Source organism: Odocoileus virginianus, chromosome 4 (genome assembly GCF_023699985.2).
Source record: "Odocoileus virginianus isolate 20LAN1187 ecotype Illinois chromosome 4, Ovbor_1.2, whole genome shotgun sequence".
Taxonomy (NCBI): domain Eukaryota; kingdom Metazoa; phylum Chordata; class Mammalia; order Artiodactyla; family Cervidae; genus Odocoileus; species Odocoileus virginianus.
In genome coordinates this window covers 21,665,478-21,682,984 of record NC_069677.1, presented here as the reverse complement: position 1 = coordinate 21,682,984, position 17,507 = coordinate 21,665,478, and the positions used below count along the sequence as shown (strand labels likewise).

Genomic DNA, 17,507 nt, shown 5'->3' with positions numbered 1-17,507 from the left:
AAAAAGATCATCAGAAAGTCTTTATGTTCTTGAAATGCAGAATTGGAAATGACCCATTTCCCAGTAATGGGAACTGAAATCCAGTATTAGATCCTCCTTTTCGATACCTTCTTCCTCTTCCTCCTCTTTCTACCTTGGCCCCTCCCTACCCCTCCCTTGCACCCAAATGGAATAAGTCTTTTGTTTTGAGCTAACTTCAGTCTTAGAGGAAGGTATTAACAAAGCACAAATCCATCAGGGCTGTTTTCTAGGAGCAACAAGTTGGATTTCTATAACAGTTTTTAAGTTCTTGAGTTGATGGGTGAGTTGCTGAAACAGGGAGGTAGGATAACTTTCTACCAAAGGCCCAAAGCAAATGACAAAGAGAACCTTGGACCACCTCTGTCCTGTAAGAGAATCCATGCATCTCTCTATCCCTTCTGCCTCCACAACAAACGTAGAACAGAGTTCATGGATGTGACAGTGAATATAAAAAAGATTTAGGAACAAGTGGGTCTTGATAAGGAGGAGGAAACAACACATGAACGTGGGTGCCAGAGAGAAGGCAAGGGCTTCGCTCCAGTAACAAATCAAGGCAATGTGTAAGATAAGCAACAGACCTTTGTTAGAATTAAAAAAGAAAAAAAAAAAAACTACTCGAAAGTCTAGACCCTACTTCTTAGAATCTAGTACAATAGGTACCTAAAAGGAATGAAATACCGGGTGGACTCAGGGGAAATAAAATGACAGTCTTCAAAAGGGCCAGGATGTGTGGCAAGAGAAAGTTCCTAGAACTAGGACCTCATCTGCCCATATTTGCCAGTTTTGCCAGCACCAAACCCATGATGAACAGCTAACTTATTTTTGGATTCCTAGAGGTGGGAAGAAGAGAATACTGGATGTATATGGCATTGAAAAAAAAAAAACCTCCAATGTGGGAGGGCTGGGACGATGTCCAAGCTGTTCAAGGGCAGCCACCTCCTCCATATGGTTCCTTTTTTCCCCTTTCTACCCTTCCTATTCCCAGCACCTCTAACCCAAGCATACCTGTGAAGTTGCATTCCTGCACAAAGCTAAATGTGTGTGTGTTGTGGTGGGTAGGAGGCGGGGGAGGGGGATGGCCCTGGGAGAAAGCAAAGTAACGTAAAGATACTTCCCTTTTCAACACTGAAAGCTGGGAAGGTTCAGAAGAAAATGAAGGAGTGCTGTAAGATTCTAGGAACTAGAAACTGAGAAGATGGAGAAACAGAAAATATTCAACTGTATTCCTTTATTATTCATTTGGTTGGACATTTTTCAACATGGAATAAATATGTGTTGATATTTTCAGGTCTTACCAGTTTACAGCTACAAAAGTAATGAATTGAGCACCTATGCTAAGTGCTAGGCTACACTTTGCACACACAAAGAACAGCTGCAGACCTGCCCTAAGAGAAGCTTGTAGTCTAGTCAAGGAGACAATCATTATACTAGCAAATCCACAGATGAATATACATTATAAATTATGATAGCTGAAATACAGGCATAGGTAAGGTGCTCTGGCATGGGAGAAGGAGGGAACTTACCTAATGTACAAGCCTTTCTATTAAGGTCAACTTTAAGCTGAGATCTGAAAAAAGAGGATAGGTTAGCCAGGTCAAGAATGAGGAGGAAAGTATACTGGGAAGAGGGAACAGAGATCAACAGTCCTAAAGCAAGTAGAACCATGGCACATTCAGAGATCTGAAAGAGGCCAGCATGGCACAGAGAGAGTAGTAAAGATGGATTTGGAGGGAGAATCAGGAGCTACGCTATGTAGGTCTTTGTAGATGATGGTCAGAAATTTAGAGATTAAGTGTGGTGAGAAGTTATTTAATATTTTCAGGCAGGGTGATGCCATGATATGGCTTATATTTTAAGAAAAGCACCCCAGCTCTTGTGTGGAAGGTGACTTAGAAAGAAGCACAAGGAGATGGTCAGAGTCCCAGTGAGAGATGAAAGCAGCTGGGACTGTAGAAGTAGCAGTGTAGGTGGCGAGGTATGGGAAGGTTTGACACATACTTTGATGGTAGAATTGACGAGATTGAAAGAAAGATTGGGTTGAGTAGGAGTGGGTGGTAAAGGAGAGAAGGGTATCAAGAATGAATCCCAAGGGTCTGGTTTAAGTAATTGGGTGAATATATTTCTATTTACTGAGTTAAAAATACTGGGAAGGGGGAGCTTGCTGGGAGATAATTGCTGGAAATCAAGAACTCTGTTTTGAATGTAGTATATTTCAGAGTCTCTGGAGTAGATGTCAAAGTAAGCAGGTGGATATTTAAGATCTGATCTCAAAAGAGATGTCTGGTTTGGAGATATCAATTTTGGATCCATCAAAATAGAGCTAGTATTTGAAGCTAGGAGAAAAAATAGGTTTTCATATCAGACCAGGTGTTGAAAAATAGAATAAAAAAATAGCAAAGGTGGAACATGTCTTAGAAATACTCCAGTCCAAACTCATTTCTCAATTGGAAACAAAATTGGGAACTAAAGTGAAGCCATTGGTGGAAATGGAGTTAACAAGAGACTGGGTCTCCTTTTTGGAGCATCACGTTTTTTTATTTTACAATGTTCTGTCAACATCTGACATCAAAATGATGTAGACTGAGAGACTGTGTGAGACATAATTCTATAGGTCTGGCTCATGGTGTCATATCTCTGTCTCTGCTGGTTCCCTACTTACTGAAAAGACAGTCATCCCAAACGAACATGCCTGACAATTTGCTTAGAGTGGGTACCAAGCTGCTAAAGCCACATTCCTGTGTAGCTCTGTCCTACTCAGCTTTGCACCTGCGGTCCCTGCAATTATTTAGGAACAGGACCATCCCTCCTCCTGAATGTGAGTCCCTGAAGATCAGAAGCTACTTTTACTTTTCTTGTTATATATCTTAATCTCACTCTCACACCTGCAATAAGTAACTTACTCATCTAATACATGTTTTGAATCAGAGGAACCCGATGAATGGAAACCTTCCATCAGATTTAATGCACCTTTTGTTATCTTTCCATTCTTCCAAGGAAATACATTTACAGAGCACATGCTCTACGTCAGGTATGGTGCTAAACGTTACAACTGTGTTCAGTCTTTAAATATAGGTATCATGTTATAGTTGTGATTAGCTTTTGTCCAGTGTATTTAGGCTTATTCATCTGTACGCATTTGTATACCTTCCATCCGATTAGATGAATATTGTGCATCAACCGTGTGTATAGAGTTGAAAAGCCTCTGTCACTCAGGGCTATTAGGCCAGTGCAGGAGAGAGACATACTGGACACTAACAATGTCGAGGGCCATCTCTGAGTTGCAACCAGTGTCCTTGGTTAAATACATGGGAGCATGATTGTTTCAAACTGAGAGATCTAAAAATGTTTCTTGGCGGGATGCAGTTTGAACATAATAATAAAGTAATGTAAAATAATGAACAGATCCTTGAAATAAATATTGAACTAATAAATCTCTGAAATAGTAAGGGTTAACACATATGTGGGACTTAGTACATACTCGTGTAAGTACTTTACATTTGTGAGTGTGTTTAATCCTCACAGCAATCTTTTTTTTTTAAGATTTTTTTTAATGTTTGCCATTTTTAAAAAGTCTTTATTGGATTTTTTATAATACTTCTGTTGTTTATGTTCTGATTTTTTGGCCACGAGTCATACAAGATCTTGGCTCCTCGACCAGGGATCAAACCCACACCTCCTGCCTTGGAAGGTGAAATCTTAACACTAGATTGCCAGGGAAGCCTTCAGTCCTCACAACGATCTTCCTTAATTGGGTGGTGCTATTATTGTTACTTTAGAGACAGGAAACTGAAGCACAGACAGTAACTTCCCTGTGGTCAAATAGCTAACACACAGCAGGGATAGGGATTTGAACCCTAGTGATGGAAGTCTCATGCTCTCCTGCCTTATGAATGAAAGGACTTCAACAGCCAGGTTCAGAAGAAGGGGTGTGGGGAAGGGGAGCATTTCAGACAGAGGAGAACTGAAACAAATGCACAGAGATTAGGTATAACTTAATAATGCGTTATTTTGCCTAGAAAGCTGTCTAGTTTGTAAAGAACTTTCTCAGTCAGTCTTTAATATGCTTGTCCTTGTGACCCTGTGAAGTGTGACGTGATTATTATTCCAATTAGAAAGATGAGGAAATTGGGAGCCAGGACGGGAAGGGACCAGCTGGGCTAGTGAGATATACCGTGAGAGGCAAAACCCAGTCTTTTCTCCTCAGACCAGTGCCCTTTCCCATGTTGTAGTGTAAGCAACTAAATATATTCAGTGTTCCCCTTCCTAAGCAGGCCCCATGCTAGGCTTTTCTTTTTTTAAAAAAGTTTTTTTTTTTTTAAATTTCATATTGGAGTTCAGGTGAGCCTGGCAGGCTGCAGTACATGGGGTCACAAAGAGTTGGACATCACTTAGTGACTGAGCACGCACGCATAGCTGGTTAACAAGGTTGTGATGGTTACAGGTGAATAGCAAAGGGACTCAGCCATACGTATACGTGTATCCATTCTTCCCCAAACTCCCCTCCCATCCAGGCTGCCACATAACATTGAGCAGAGTTCCCTGTGCTATACCGCAGAACCTTGTTGGTTATCCCTTTAAAATATAGCAGTGTGTACATGTAGATCACAGGGGGTTTCCCAGGGGGCTCTGTGATTAAGAACCCAGCTGCCAAGGGAAATATGGGTCCAATCCTTGGGTCGGGAAGATCCCTTGGAGGAGGAAATGGCAACCTACTCCAGTATTCTTGCTTGGAAAATCCCATGGACAGAGGAGCCTGGCAGGCTACAGTCCCTACGGTTGCAAAGACTTGGACATGACTGAGCGTGAACACACACACACAGATCCCAAACTCCCTAGCTGTCTCTACCCCCCATTCTTCCCTCCTGGCAACTGAAAGTTCATTCTCTTTCTGTATATAGTCTAATTTCATCTCCACAATGCCCCTGAGAGGTAGGTGTTATTGCATATTTCAACTCTGCCTCTACGTCTTTTTTTTTTTTTTTTTTGAGAATACTAATGATTCCCTACAAGCATGTTGAGTTTTGAGTTCATGTTTTGTCTACTCTTTGGTCCCTGGGAACCCCTGAGGCTGGAGTATTACCCGTGTGTGAGCCCAAGCAGTGTCTCTAAAAATGGAAAAATCCAATTCATCTCTTTGCCAAAATCTTCCAGTCACTCCTTGCATTTGGCCAACCTTTCCTGTGTGGTGAAAGTCAACATTTAAATATGAATCCCAGCTCAGTTTCCCAAAAGTTTAATTGCATTATTAAGAATTAGTTACACCTGGGCCTTGTGAATCTCTGAGGGGAAAGACTAGGAATGAGGCTGACCAAACCCTCAAGGCTGGCCAGCAATTTGGTGCAATCGTTGAAATTCTTGACGTAATCTGCGTCTGCACTGGTTCGTGGGGCCATTCCATCTCCAGTACCCTTTGTGTAGGCATAGTTCTAGGCCCTCTGGGGAAATATAAATTAGTGGCTAGAGAAAAAGACTGACTGTACCATGGATCCGGTGACAAGTATGTCAAATGCCAAAGAAAGCCGATCAAGCAAGAGCTGGTAAAACTTCACAGCTAGCCCCATGGCCTGAGGCAGCAAGGGCTGGATTCCTGAGCACCAACTTTGTTTGTGCATGTTCAGCTGGAGAATCAGGTAGGGAAGAGGAAAGACTCTGTGTTCACTCCTGTTGCCTTCCAGATTTTATGAAGGCTCTAGGAGAGTCATGATCTCAACCTCGAAGGACAACGTTGAAAAAAGACCAGAAAAAAAGGAGAGATAAAATGGCTAGAGCTTTTAATGCAGGGGTGTGTGGGTGGGGGTGGGGGGGTATAGGGGGTAATGGATAGAGTGAAACTTGCAAGTTTTCACTTGATTTTCAAGGCCAACAATATAATGAAGGGGTTCGTTTTTTAAAGCTGTTGTCATGCCTTTCAAAAGAGTCTTTCCAGCAAGCCGGATGCCAGACCAGAGGTCTAAGATGTCTCTCCTGGTGCCTCTGGCCTTGGTTTGCTGATTTATAAAAGAGGAAAGCAACTGCTACTTCTCAGGTATTCTTTTGAGGATTAAATATGGTAAAGCACAGTAAATGGCTCATTAACATGAATGTGTAGAAAATAGACTGATACCCTGTCCAGCTATCCCATCTGGTGAAAAGCACTAGACAGTTTAGTCTCATTTAAGAGAGACTTAGAAATCATCTGATCCAATACCTGAATGCAGTAGATGAGGAGGGACAAGGCAGTAAGTGCCTTGCTTGAGGGTTAGGCACTTGCCTGAGGAAGTTAGAGGAAGTTAGAGGGGGAGGGGGTGTGGGGAGGAGTGAGCCCCCTGTGACATAATCTAATTTTATAGTGACAGGAGACATAGGCAGGGGTCTTCATTTCATGTCAGACCAGAGGTTCCAAGTGGAAATAGCCTCCGTGAGATCAAAGAGCTAATAAGCAGATGAGGGGGTGGTTCAAAGCCTGGTTGAGTTCAAACTAAAGCCCATGGTCTTGACCTTACACCATCTCACCAGGTTTTCTGTATCCTTGCATTGAAGGAAGGTTTCCATAGCACCTTCAGAAAGCACTGGTGGCTAGAGAGGGGGTTGTTCTTAATTTTTTAGAAGTCTGTCTGTGAATCACGGTGTAACCCTACTTTATGCAGCTCAGTTTTATGGTTTAAATTGTCCAAGTGCACTAGCTGCCCCAGGCCTCTTTCACCCCTAACACTTTAATTGGTGCTTCACACCAATCAGAAAATGGTCCTCCTTAGCCTCCAAATTCAAGTAATTCTTATCTATAAAAATAACTTCTTTAAAATCGTCTCCATATGTTCCTTTTTGTTACCTGAGGCCAGCAAAGAGACATGCCTCTTACTTCCTTCCACCAGTACCCAGTAGGTGCTTAATATACTTTCGGATGCATATGCTGGTAAAGCAAACATTAATTCTAATAGCATCCTATATACTGTAACAGATTTTTTTTCTTTTCTTTTCATTTTTTTGTGTTTCTCTGACCTGAGGTTCCAGTATCCATCCATCTGTATGTCCATTATCCATCCACATGAATTTACATAGATAATTACCAAAATCACACCTACTATATACATGGCATAAATGTGCATGGAAATGCCTGTATATATTCAGTGGGCATTGATTAAATCCCATATGTTACCTAGCTTGAAGTGTCATGGGTTAAATCTAGACTGGATTGTTAACTATCTAAAAAGTCTTTTCTTATACTGTCACTTAAAAAAAAAATTCTGGTACTTAGACCAGAAGACATTGCTATGGGCTATATTATTCTTATGCTCTACTGAAAAATTAGCTCAAAATCCTGGTCTCTTCTTAATTGTTACCATGTACTGCTGCCACACATAGCACGTTCATAGCACAAGGAAGTGGCCTAGAGAAGGGTTTAGATTCACAGGTGGCTCAGGGACCTTCTTTTTCACTTTCTGAATTATGTTTAACAGCATAGTCTATTATCTGCCTGGACCCCTGATGTTAAACTCGTATATTATTCACTTGACCAAATTCAGGAGACTAAGGCAGCGCTGCTGGTTGCTGAATTAGCTGCATCTGGATCTCTGAAAAGGCAGCCCGTGGAAAGAGCACAGGCTCTTTAAACAAAGCTAGTTTCTTTTGGCTCTGACACCAAATACCTGTGTGACCCTGGACAAGTTAACTTCTCTGAGTCTCGGTTTTCTTAGCTCTGAAAAAAGGAGGAGTAGTACCCCACTCACAAATGTATGTAAAGATAAATAGAAAAGTAATTTCCAGAACCTGGTATATAAGGGCTAACAGGAGTCAAGCGTGGTTCCAAGTCTTTTGGCCTGAGCAAGGGTAACAAATGAAATTGTCATTTACCAGTAGCACAGGGGGTAAATAGCACTTATTTGAGCACTGTCCTTGTCTTTAAGAAGGTACGTCTTCAAATCCCTTTTTCTGTGTCCCTCCCATATCTTAAAGCCTTGATAAAGGACTTCTGAATTCATCACCAGTATGGAGCCCCACTTTCCTAGCCACTGAGGTAGCTAATCTACATGTGAGTTTGAGTGATTATTTCAGTGATACTCTCATGCATTCCACTAATCCCCTGCAGTCATCCTGCTTTCAGAGTGTAAAGCACTTTCCCATCCGTCACCTCATGTGATCTTCACAGCAGCCATATCAGAACCCAAGCCAGTGGTATGATATTTCTTTGACAGATGAGCAAGCCGAGGCTTAAAGAGGTTAAGTGACTTGTCCTGGGTCACACTTCTAGATACAGGTCTTCTATGGCTCTGAATTCCATCCGTGAGTTTTCTATTATACCAAACAGTTATGGGATTTTTGCTGCATACTAAAAGACAGACAGTAGGGGCTTCCTTGATGGTCCAGTGGTTAAGAATCTGCCTTCCAATGCAGGGGACTCAGGTTCGATCCCTGGTTGGGAAACTAAGATTGTATATGCTTTGGGGGCAATTAGAGAAAGCCTGTGTACCACGAGGAGACCCAGCGCAGACAAAAAATTTTTTTTCATTAAAAAAATGAAAGGACAGACAATAGATCTTCTGGGAGAAATAAAACCACGAAAGAATAGACTGACAGAGAATAATTTCCTTAGACTGGTGCTCCCCGAATCTGGCCCTTGCCCAGTGTTCCTCTCTCCCAGTCACTCCTTTCTCTGTCTCTGGTCACTCAGGTCCTCCCTGTGGTTCAGAGCGTCACTTAAACCCATGCTCCTCCACGAAGTCTGTGGCCAGCCACCCACTCTATTATCTAAAATATACTGAACGCTGGACACTGTGCTCTGCTGTCTTCTAGCAGGGTGAAACAGACAATAAATTCAAGGTAAACACGTACATTGTGTTGTGTGTTTTGTCGCTCAGTCGTGTCTGACTCTTTGTCAGACTACAGCCCGCCAGACTCCCCAGTCCATGGGATTCTCCAGGCAAAAACACTGGAGAGGGTTGCCATTTCCTTCTCCAGAATATGCACACTAGCTTGGATGATAATAAAAGTTAAAAAGCGAAAAAAGCAGGGAAGAGGGATAGGGCATGTGTGAAGGAGAAAGATGCAAAGTGAGAGAGGCTGCTAGTGTAGATGTTCTCAGCAGGTTACTAGAGGCTGAAAGATGAGGGAACAGACCATTTGGTTATGGGGTAAGAGCAGCAGGCAGAGGGTGCAAGACCTCGGCCCTGAACCAGCGTGTGTGTGGTGTTGGAGGAACAGTGTGGAGGCTGGTGTCATGGGAGCAGAGCAGAGGCTGGAGCAGTGGGAGAGGAGGACAGAGAGGAAAGAGAAGTACATTTGTGCACATCCCACTGGGCACTGGAAGGACTTTCTGTGACTCTGGATGAGATGGAAACCCATTGAAGAATCCGTCTGGAGGCTCTGTTGAGATGGGCAAGGTGGAAGTATAGACACTATTTAGGAAGCATTACAATAATTCTGGAGAAAGATGATGGTGGCTTGGAGAAGGAAATGGTGAGCAATGTTCAAATTCAATTTTTTTCTTAAATGCAGAGCCAACAGTATTACTGATAGTTTGGCTGTAGCTCATGAAGAAAGAGGAGTCAAACACAGCTCTAGGTATTTTGACCTGAGCCACTGTAACAAGTGGAATCATTATTTACCAAAAAAATAAAGAAGGGCTGAAGGTGGAATAGATCTGAAACAGCTAGGGGCACACAGGGAACCCCAACTTGGAGGTGTTCAGCCAGGGAAGCCAAATATACAGGCAAAGGTTAATGACTGACTAGGCAGCTGGATTTTGGAGTCTGGAGTCCCAAAGAGAAATCAAAGTGGAAAATAGAAATTTAGGAGTTGTTGCTGTTCAGATTTTACGAAAACTGCGAAACTGAATAAGGTCCTCAGGGAAGTGAGCACAAACAAGAAAAGGTGCCTTAGGACATTTTCTGGTCAGAGGTTTGGAAGAAGTTCACCAGCCAAGATGAATGTGGAATGGCCAGGGAGATAGGTGAAAACCTTGATATCCTATCTGTGGAATCCTGAAAAAAAACTTGTCTACCCTCTTTAACTCTTGCTTTATGTTCCTGGGTGGAGGCAGATTCAGGCATCTTTAGAGTGAAAGCCACATCACTTCTCCACAGTCCATGATGTTCAGCACCTAGGAACCCTTCAGTTAGAACACAGCTGGCTGGCTGGCTTACAGCTGAATCACAAAATGACTGAGCATAAGGGACCCAGGAAATCATCTGGTTCTATGATTTCCCAACTGTATTCTTTGGAGCAAGTCAGAGAGTTTTCTTTCATCATTGGGAAACCTATAAAGCTGCGGCCTCTCTTTTCCTAGAAGGGCTAATAAAAGAAACAGCATTCTGGCAACTAAAGGCCTCACCCTTTTCTTCTAAGAAATATTTGAGATTTCCATCAGACACTTCAGAAAGCTCCGAGAGCTTGGATCTAGTCAAGAACATCCACTGGTCAGAGGGGCTAAGAAGAAACATACTGTTAGACTCTGGCTTCGTTTCATATTGATTTGAGAAGGAGAGACACTATCTGCCATATTCCTTCCTCTTAAGACCAGTTGTAGGCCCAGGATCCTAGACAAGATCATAGAGATCATCTAGTCTAACCATCTCCTTGAAAGATGAGGTCCTTGGGCCTAGAAAGTTCCCAGCATCTTGTTCAAAATCACATACCAAGTGTGTTGGAGCCAAGATTAAAAATCAGTTCTCAACTTGAAACTTTTTGATCAGAATCAGATTCAACTAAGCTCTAAGAGCATTTACTATATGCTTGGAAACATGCCAGGAGCTTTTACAAGTTATTATTCTTCATCCTTACTGCCACCTCTAAGACGGATCCTGTTACCCACTCTTACAGGTGAGAGTTGATGCTCAGACTGGAAAGTGACGTGTCCGGGGTCACATGACTGGAGAGTTGGAAGAGCAGGAATGGAGGCAATGCTTGTTTGACTTGGTGTCCAGTGCTCACCCAGCACACCTGCTGCCTTTCCCGGCAAGTCAGTCTCACAAGGTTATATATTCTGACAGTATGACTGACTGCCCAAGACCCTGCCTTCCTATCTATTGGTGACTCCCCTCCAGCTTGGTGTGTTGGAGAGTGACTTAACTTTGAGTCCAGAGTATGAATTCTGCAACCGAACTGCCTGGACTTGAATCATGACTCTGCTACTTACTAGCTATGCAATGTTGGGCCATAGCACTTCCCTAAGCCCCAGTTTCCTCATCTATGAAATGGGAACAATAGTATATTTACCTGCAGGGAGTTAAGATTAAGCAACAAAATATATGTAAGTCATTTAGCACAGTGTCTGATATGTATAGCAGATGTTCAATAAATGTTAACTGTATTAGTCAATAACTGATCTTTTAGAAAAAAAAAAAAAAAAAACCCTGGAGCTGTTTTGAAACATACTGTCTGAAGCTTCAAAATTTATTTCTGAAATATGTCCAGGTGGGGAAGTCAATACTAAAATCCAAACCTGACAGGTTTTAGGAGTTTCAGCATCATGCTCTGTATCAATCTGGATTCAACTAGGAAAGAAAAGTAATATGGAATTATAGGAATTAGCTCTCACACAACTGATAGGAAACCAAAGGTGTATATTAAGATAAGTCCTAAAAACCTCTTTGAAATACCAATGAAAAGATAAAAATAGAGAGTATGCATGTGTATGTATAGAAGAAACACTGGAAGGAAACTCATCAAACCGTTCATAGTGAATATTTCTGAGTAATGGGAGAGTGAGAGGTTTTAACTTACTTTCATCTACTTGCTTTCTAATTTTGTACACTGAACAGGTATTCAGATAAGAAATTATTTAATTGTTAATTATTTATTGTTCACTTCTTTCTTACCTAACATTTTTTTTTCTTTAAAAACCACAAGATAAATTATTGGAATCACATATGATTATAACACTAATGAAGGGGAAGAGACAAGAAGACGGAGTTAGAATGGACATAGAATAGAAATGCAGGGCAGATAGTTACTTGAATTTGATTTAAGTTAAGAAGTATTTCCTCAGGATTCTAAAAGTCATGAACAGAAGATACTATCATATCCAAGTGAGAGCTTTAAAGAGGAAAATACCAAGCATGATGGTGCCATGAAATAAGCACTCAACTTGGATGTCAATGTGTCTGGGCTGGATCCTAGACCACCTAAGGAACTGACTGTCTCACCCTCCCTGTGACTCCCTTTCTCTTCTCTAAAGGGAGAGCCCTCGGCATAAAGGGATTCCTGTCATGTCTGTGTGTTTTATTTGCCCAAGCCTAAGGTCACTGGGAAGGCTTCCCCCGTGGCTCAGCAGTAAAGAATCCACCTGCAATTCAGGAGACAAAGGAGACGCAGGTTTGATCCCTGGGTTGGGAAGATCCCCTGGAGGAGGGCATAGTAAGCCACTCCAGTATTCTTTCTGGACAAATCCCATGGACAGAGGAGCCTGATAGGCTGAAGGTCTATCAGGCTGAGTCAGACCAGACTGAAGCGTGTGTATGAAGCACATACACAGGTATCCACAAGGTCACTGGCAGATGGAAGGACTAGGGAAGTTGGGAGGTGAGTGTTGGGTGATCACAGTAAGGCCTCTGAATACTGTGGGGGGTAATGTGCTGCTTCTGTCCTCTGTCACCCTGGCAACCCCGAGAAGAGAGAGGCAAACCAAAGGCAAGAAGCTTGAGGATCTTTAACATTCTCTGTGAAGCAGGTCTGGGCCAGAATCTGATATTCTAGATAGAGCCAAAGAATTTCAGGATTGGAAATGTCAAAGGCTATGTAGTTCAATCCCTATCTTTAAGACAAGGACACTGAAACCCATAAAGGCAGATCACTTTGTCTAAGACCATACAGAGCCTGGAGAGAAACAGGCTCCTAGTTGAGTGCACTGGCCACCATACCTTGACTTTTCCAAGGTCCCACTCATGGTTGATTTAATGATGCTGATCGTGACTGAGAGAGAAGACAGCAAGAGCCGTTTAATCTTAGCCTTCCTTGGTAGGAACTGGAAACTTTCTCCCATGGTTAGCCACCCTAAATTGGTTAGTTTTGTTCAAGATCTCAGACTGCCCACAGTAGCAGACACTGGGCTCCAGTGAAATGTCTCACCCAGGGTCACACATCTGGCAGATACAGCAGCATCAGAGTTTCTGATTAATAACTGCACTCCTCTCCCCAGTGAGAGGTGTGATCCAGGTGTGGTCCAGGTGTGATCAGTCTAGACTCTGCTAGACAAAGCTCCTGGGTCAACCAGCTGAAAGTGTGCTCTGTATCAGGTCCCTCTCCCTGATAACACAAGTGGATCTGCCTAAATTTGCTCCTGAATCTCAACAGAAACCACAAAACCAGTCATTGCTCCCAGAAAACCTCCCTACCTGTAAACTTGCACATAGCTGGCCACTCAGCTAAGACAAGTAATGAGCCAAGAAAAATTGAAAAGAGTATGGTTTTGATATACAGGATTTTGTTATTGGCATTAGTCAAGTAATCGTGGGCCAGCAAATTTTCAAAGCAGTCTTAAAAAAATAATCCCTTCCCTTGATTCCCAGACACTGAGCAGAGAAAGAAGAATGACAATATAACCTTCAGAAAGCTCCTTTTTTTTTCTGAGTCCTTTTTAGTAACTCCATGGACTCAGCTCTAGAGTTTAAAGACTTTATTTTAAAAGATTATTGTGTAGACAGAGGCAGAGAGATGTAGTAAAAAAATCATACTGAACCTAAAGTCCAAAAAGTAATTTTTTTTTTTTTGGCTATGCGATGCAGCATGTGGGACCTTAGTTCCTCATTCAGAGATCAAACCCACACACCCTACACTGGAAGCACACAGTCTTAACCACTGGACCACCAGGGAAGTCCCAAAGTGATGCTGTTTTGATGTTTCTATCCGTCAGGTGTATGACCCCGGGTAAGTCATTTCACTTTGGGGCCCTGCTTTTCCCAGAAACCCGGGGTAATATTCGTACTTCTCCCTTCAAACTCTGGTGTGTTGTTCAGAGGACCAACACAGTAGGTTTAAAACTATTTGAAGACTATTGTTTCATTAATTATAGTTTTAGTTCTAGTTTTCAACAGCATCAGGCCTCTGCCCAAAATGAAATGGGTCTCCAGGTATCAAATGTACATGTGTGTTTCTGAAGGGATTGAGAAAAGAATGTAGAAGGAGCAATTTTTTCTTTTTCTTTTTTTCCTAGAAAGCTCTGTTGTTTAATTTTCTTCTTGGAATAAAAAATCCCAACCACACTGTAGGGAATAGAGCTTGGCTTCTCTGATGTCACCCTCACCCCATAGCCAGTCTCACTTCCCCTTTCTCCCCAACTGATTCAAACCTTTATGTTTGGGCTTCTCTGGTGACCATGTTAAATGTTTAAATCCCCTTGAATGATTATAATAACCTAAACAACTGAAAGGAAGACAGAGGACAAGGAATAGGAGAGAGGAGAAAGAGAAAGGTTGGGTTGTATTCTTTGGAAGGAGGGTAGCTAATGAGACCTATATTTTCATTTTGAGCCAAACAGTTTTTTTTTTTTCCCCCAAACACAGAAGGCTAGAGCAACTCCAGACAGGAGTAGGCAGGAGCAGAAACATGAGCCCTGACTGCTCTCCTGCTAGTGATGTTACCACCCATTTGTGATTCCTAAGACAGAACAGAGGAGCAAGCCAAGCCTTAACACCTGCCTTGCATTAACAAGCATGGGCCTGGCCTGTCAGGTACAGTCCATCCAGGGATGGGCCGCTCCGCTTCATCTTGGATCCTGCCTGAGGCCAGGGTGAGTCCTATAAAGATTCAGAACCCTCTTGATCCACACAGGCCAAGCGGCCAGGCCTTCCAGTGTTGGATTGCACACCTCCTTCATCCAGCCAGCAAATCAATGCAAACTCAAGGTAAGGCATGCGAATCAGAAAAATTTACGGGGGGGCACAGGCGGTGTAGAGAGCCCAAGAAAAGAGTTAGAGCAGGAAACCTCTTCAAGTGACTCCTTTTCCAAGCCATTCTTTAACTCCTGAGTCACTCTCCACACCCCGCAAACCAAGACTCAACCGCCTTACCAGTTCAGGGTAGATGCTGCAAACACTGCCTCCAATGGCTATGACAATTCGACACGGTCTTCTCCTAGTTGCCTTTTAGATCTTCACATGCCTCGTTTTTCTCCAGTGGTCAGTTCTCCGCTGGATCAAGGAAAGAACAGCCTGGTAGAAAGCAAAGCCAATGATCACTAGCCAGTGTTGTGCCTTGAGCAATGCATGTGTAGTTATACTAATCAGTTGATTGATGCAGATTCAGTTGGGAAATGCTACACTTTAAGGAAGTGCAACCTTTTAACTTCTGAGTTGAAGCAGGCAGCATGCCAAGGGAAGGAGGACTGAATTAAACAGAAGAGCAATTTTTTGAAGCATGGACATTGAGCTGGGCACAAACCAAGCTGGCTCCTGGGATTCTCAGAAGATCCAGGGAGAAGTGGGCTGGCAAGTAATAGTTGAGCATCACGGCAAATACCAGCTAGGTGATCATGCCCACTCTTGTGCGCCAAGTCCAGGTTTGGGCATGTCAGTTTCCTCTACTGAACTTTTTTTGCACAATGCTGCCTTTCGTATTTAATCAAAATTTATAATTCATGGCTCAGAAACTTGGAATATTGATGTCTTTAGTGTTAAAAGACTCAGTTATCCCATGTACAGCATTGGCCTCGCTTCTTCTGTAGGGTTAAATAGCTCTGTTCTTTAATATAAAGATAAAACCCATTACCCACCTTCCAGGATTAGCCTGATAATATTAGGTAGAACCCAAAAATCATAAAATTGTTGGGTTCAGAAGGACTTCAGAGATCACTCCATACCTGAATCTTCTACATGATACCCCTAACAAAATGTCCATCATGCTCCTTCTTAGATATCTCCAGGCTGGGAACTTTCTGTCTCCCAAGATGGCCCATTCTATGGTTGATCAGATTTAGAAGTTAGATGTGTTAAACTTGGACTTATTTATTGAGTCAATTATAGGAAGTGATTAATCACAGCAAGATAGCACTCACCAAAGATTTTTGGGGCTGTGTGTAGGTTGGTGACCATAATGGATGCAAACAGGATCCATGATCACAGACTATACCCCACATTCCAACCCATATGTAAGCCTTCAGTCAGCAGAGTGAACAGAAAAATATTGGCTGCTGTACACAATGCCAGGGATAGTGATATACTTCCAAACGACAGTCTTAGGTATTTGTGATAAAGCTTGTGTGAAAAGTCTTCATTGGTCACAGAGAAGAACTTGATCTAATCGCCTTTGACTTTCAAGAGAACATATGAAATTCAGGCCAATAGCATAGTTTTTCAGACACCAATGGACATTTAATATCTCCCATCAGATTAGTCATTTCCACAGGCTTTCTTCCTCTAAGACCTATACCTAGGTAAGAAAAATTACAGATTTGGGTGCCTAATCCAGTTTTAGGACTGGAAAATTCCCAGAAGAAATCTTATCTGAGGTCTCTATCTTAAAACTAAGAAGCAAAGGCCCAGAAAGAGGAGGCATTTGACCCAAGATCACAGAGTCCTTTTGAGATGGAGTCAGGACTAAATCACTGGTCTCCCTACTCCTAGTAGAGTGCTCTGATCTTCATTATCAGTGGTGATGTGCTGAGCATGTACAAATAGTGATGCTGTCTCCAGTGTGCTTTGGGTCAGGCTCTATAGAAAGTTTTATGGAGTCTAAGAATGAGCCAACTTCTCTCAAATCCCACTGTGGCAATCTCATGGAAGTGGCTAACATACCTTTGAAAATTATCAGTACACAGCAACGACAAAATACACTGTGAACACCATCTACTTGTATCTGCATGTAAATGTATCAAAATAATCCTCATCATAAGACCTGCTAGCTATTTGTGCATCTACTATGTTCCCAGGTGGCCCAGTGGTGAAGAATCCACCTGCCAAGGCAGGAGATGTGGGTTCAATCCCTGGGTATAGAAGATACCCTGGAGGAGGAAATGGCAACATATGCCAGTATTCTGGCCTGGGAAATCCATGGCCAGAGAAGCCTGGTGGGCTACAGTCCATGGAGTTGCAAAGAGTCGGACACAGCTAGAGACTGAGCATGCACACACACTCTGTTTCAAGCACTTTAAATAACTCATTAGCTGTAAGCCTTCCAACAACTTTGTGAGGTTGACGTTATTATGATTGTTTTTCATGCGAATAAACTGAGGCTCAGAAGCCACATAGCCAGTGTGGCATAGCCAAGATTTGGGACCTAGTCCTCTTGGCACCAAAGTCTGCTATTTTCACCATAGCCACTACCTTCTCTAGATTATCTCAAACCTTCGCCTGTGCCTCACCCACTAAATTAGCCCCAAAGATTTTCTATGACTGGTGCTAGTGTGGAATGAAGTTGAGATTTTTTTTTTTAATTCCTAGACTATTCAACTAAGTTATCCCTTCAGGCAATTTGGGAAGTCTCTTCCTCTTTTACTGGTGTGTTCTTTTATTTAAGGAATCTTGTAGAAAACAGGGCAAACTAAGACCCTAGCATCTGGTGGTAAGTTGCAATGTTCA

General features: G+C 42.4%; 1 protein-coding gene across 1 annotated transcript in view; it reads right to left on the bottom strand.

Moving 5' to 3' along the window:
* The window catches only part of BCL6 (BCL6 transcription repressor), a 51,918-nt gene extending 36,788 nt beyond the window's left edge, over positions 1 to 15,130 (bottom strand). Inside the window, exon 1 of the mRNA XM_070466259.1 lies at positions 15,003 to 15,130. The gene's annotated coding sequence lies outside the window, so the exon portion shown is untranslated. The remainder of the gene's footprint in view (positions 1 to 15,002) is intronic.
* Between the last annotated feature and the right edge of the window lie 2,377 nt (positions 15,131 to 17,507).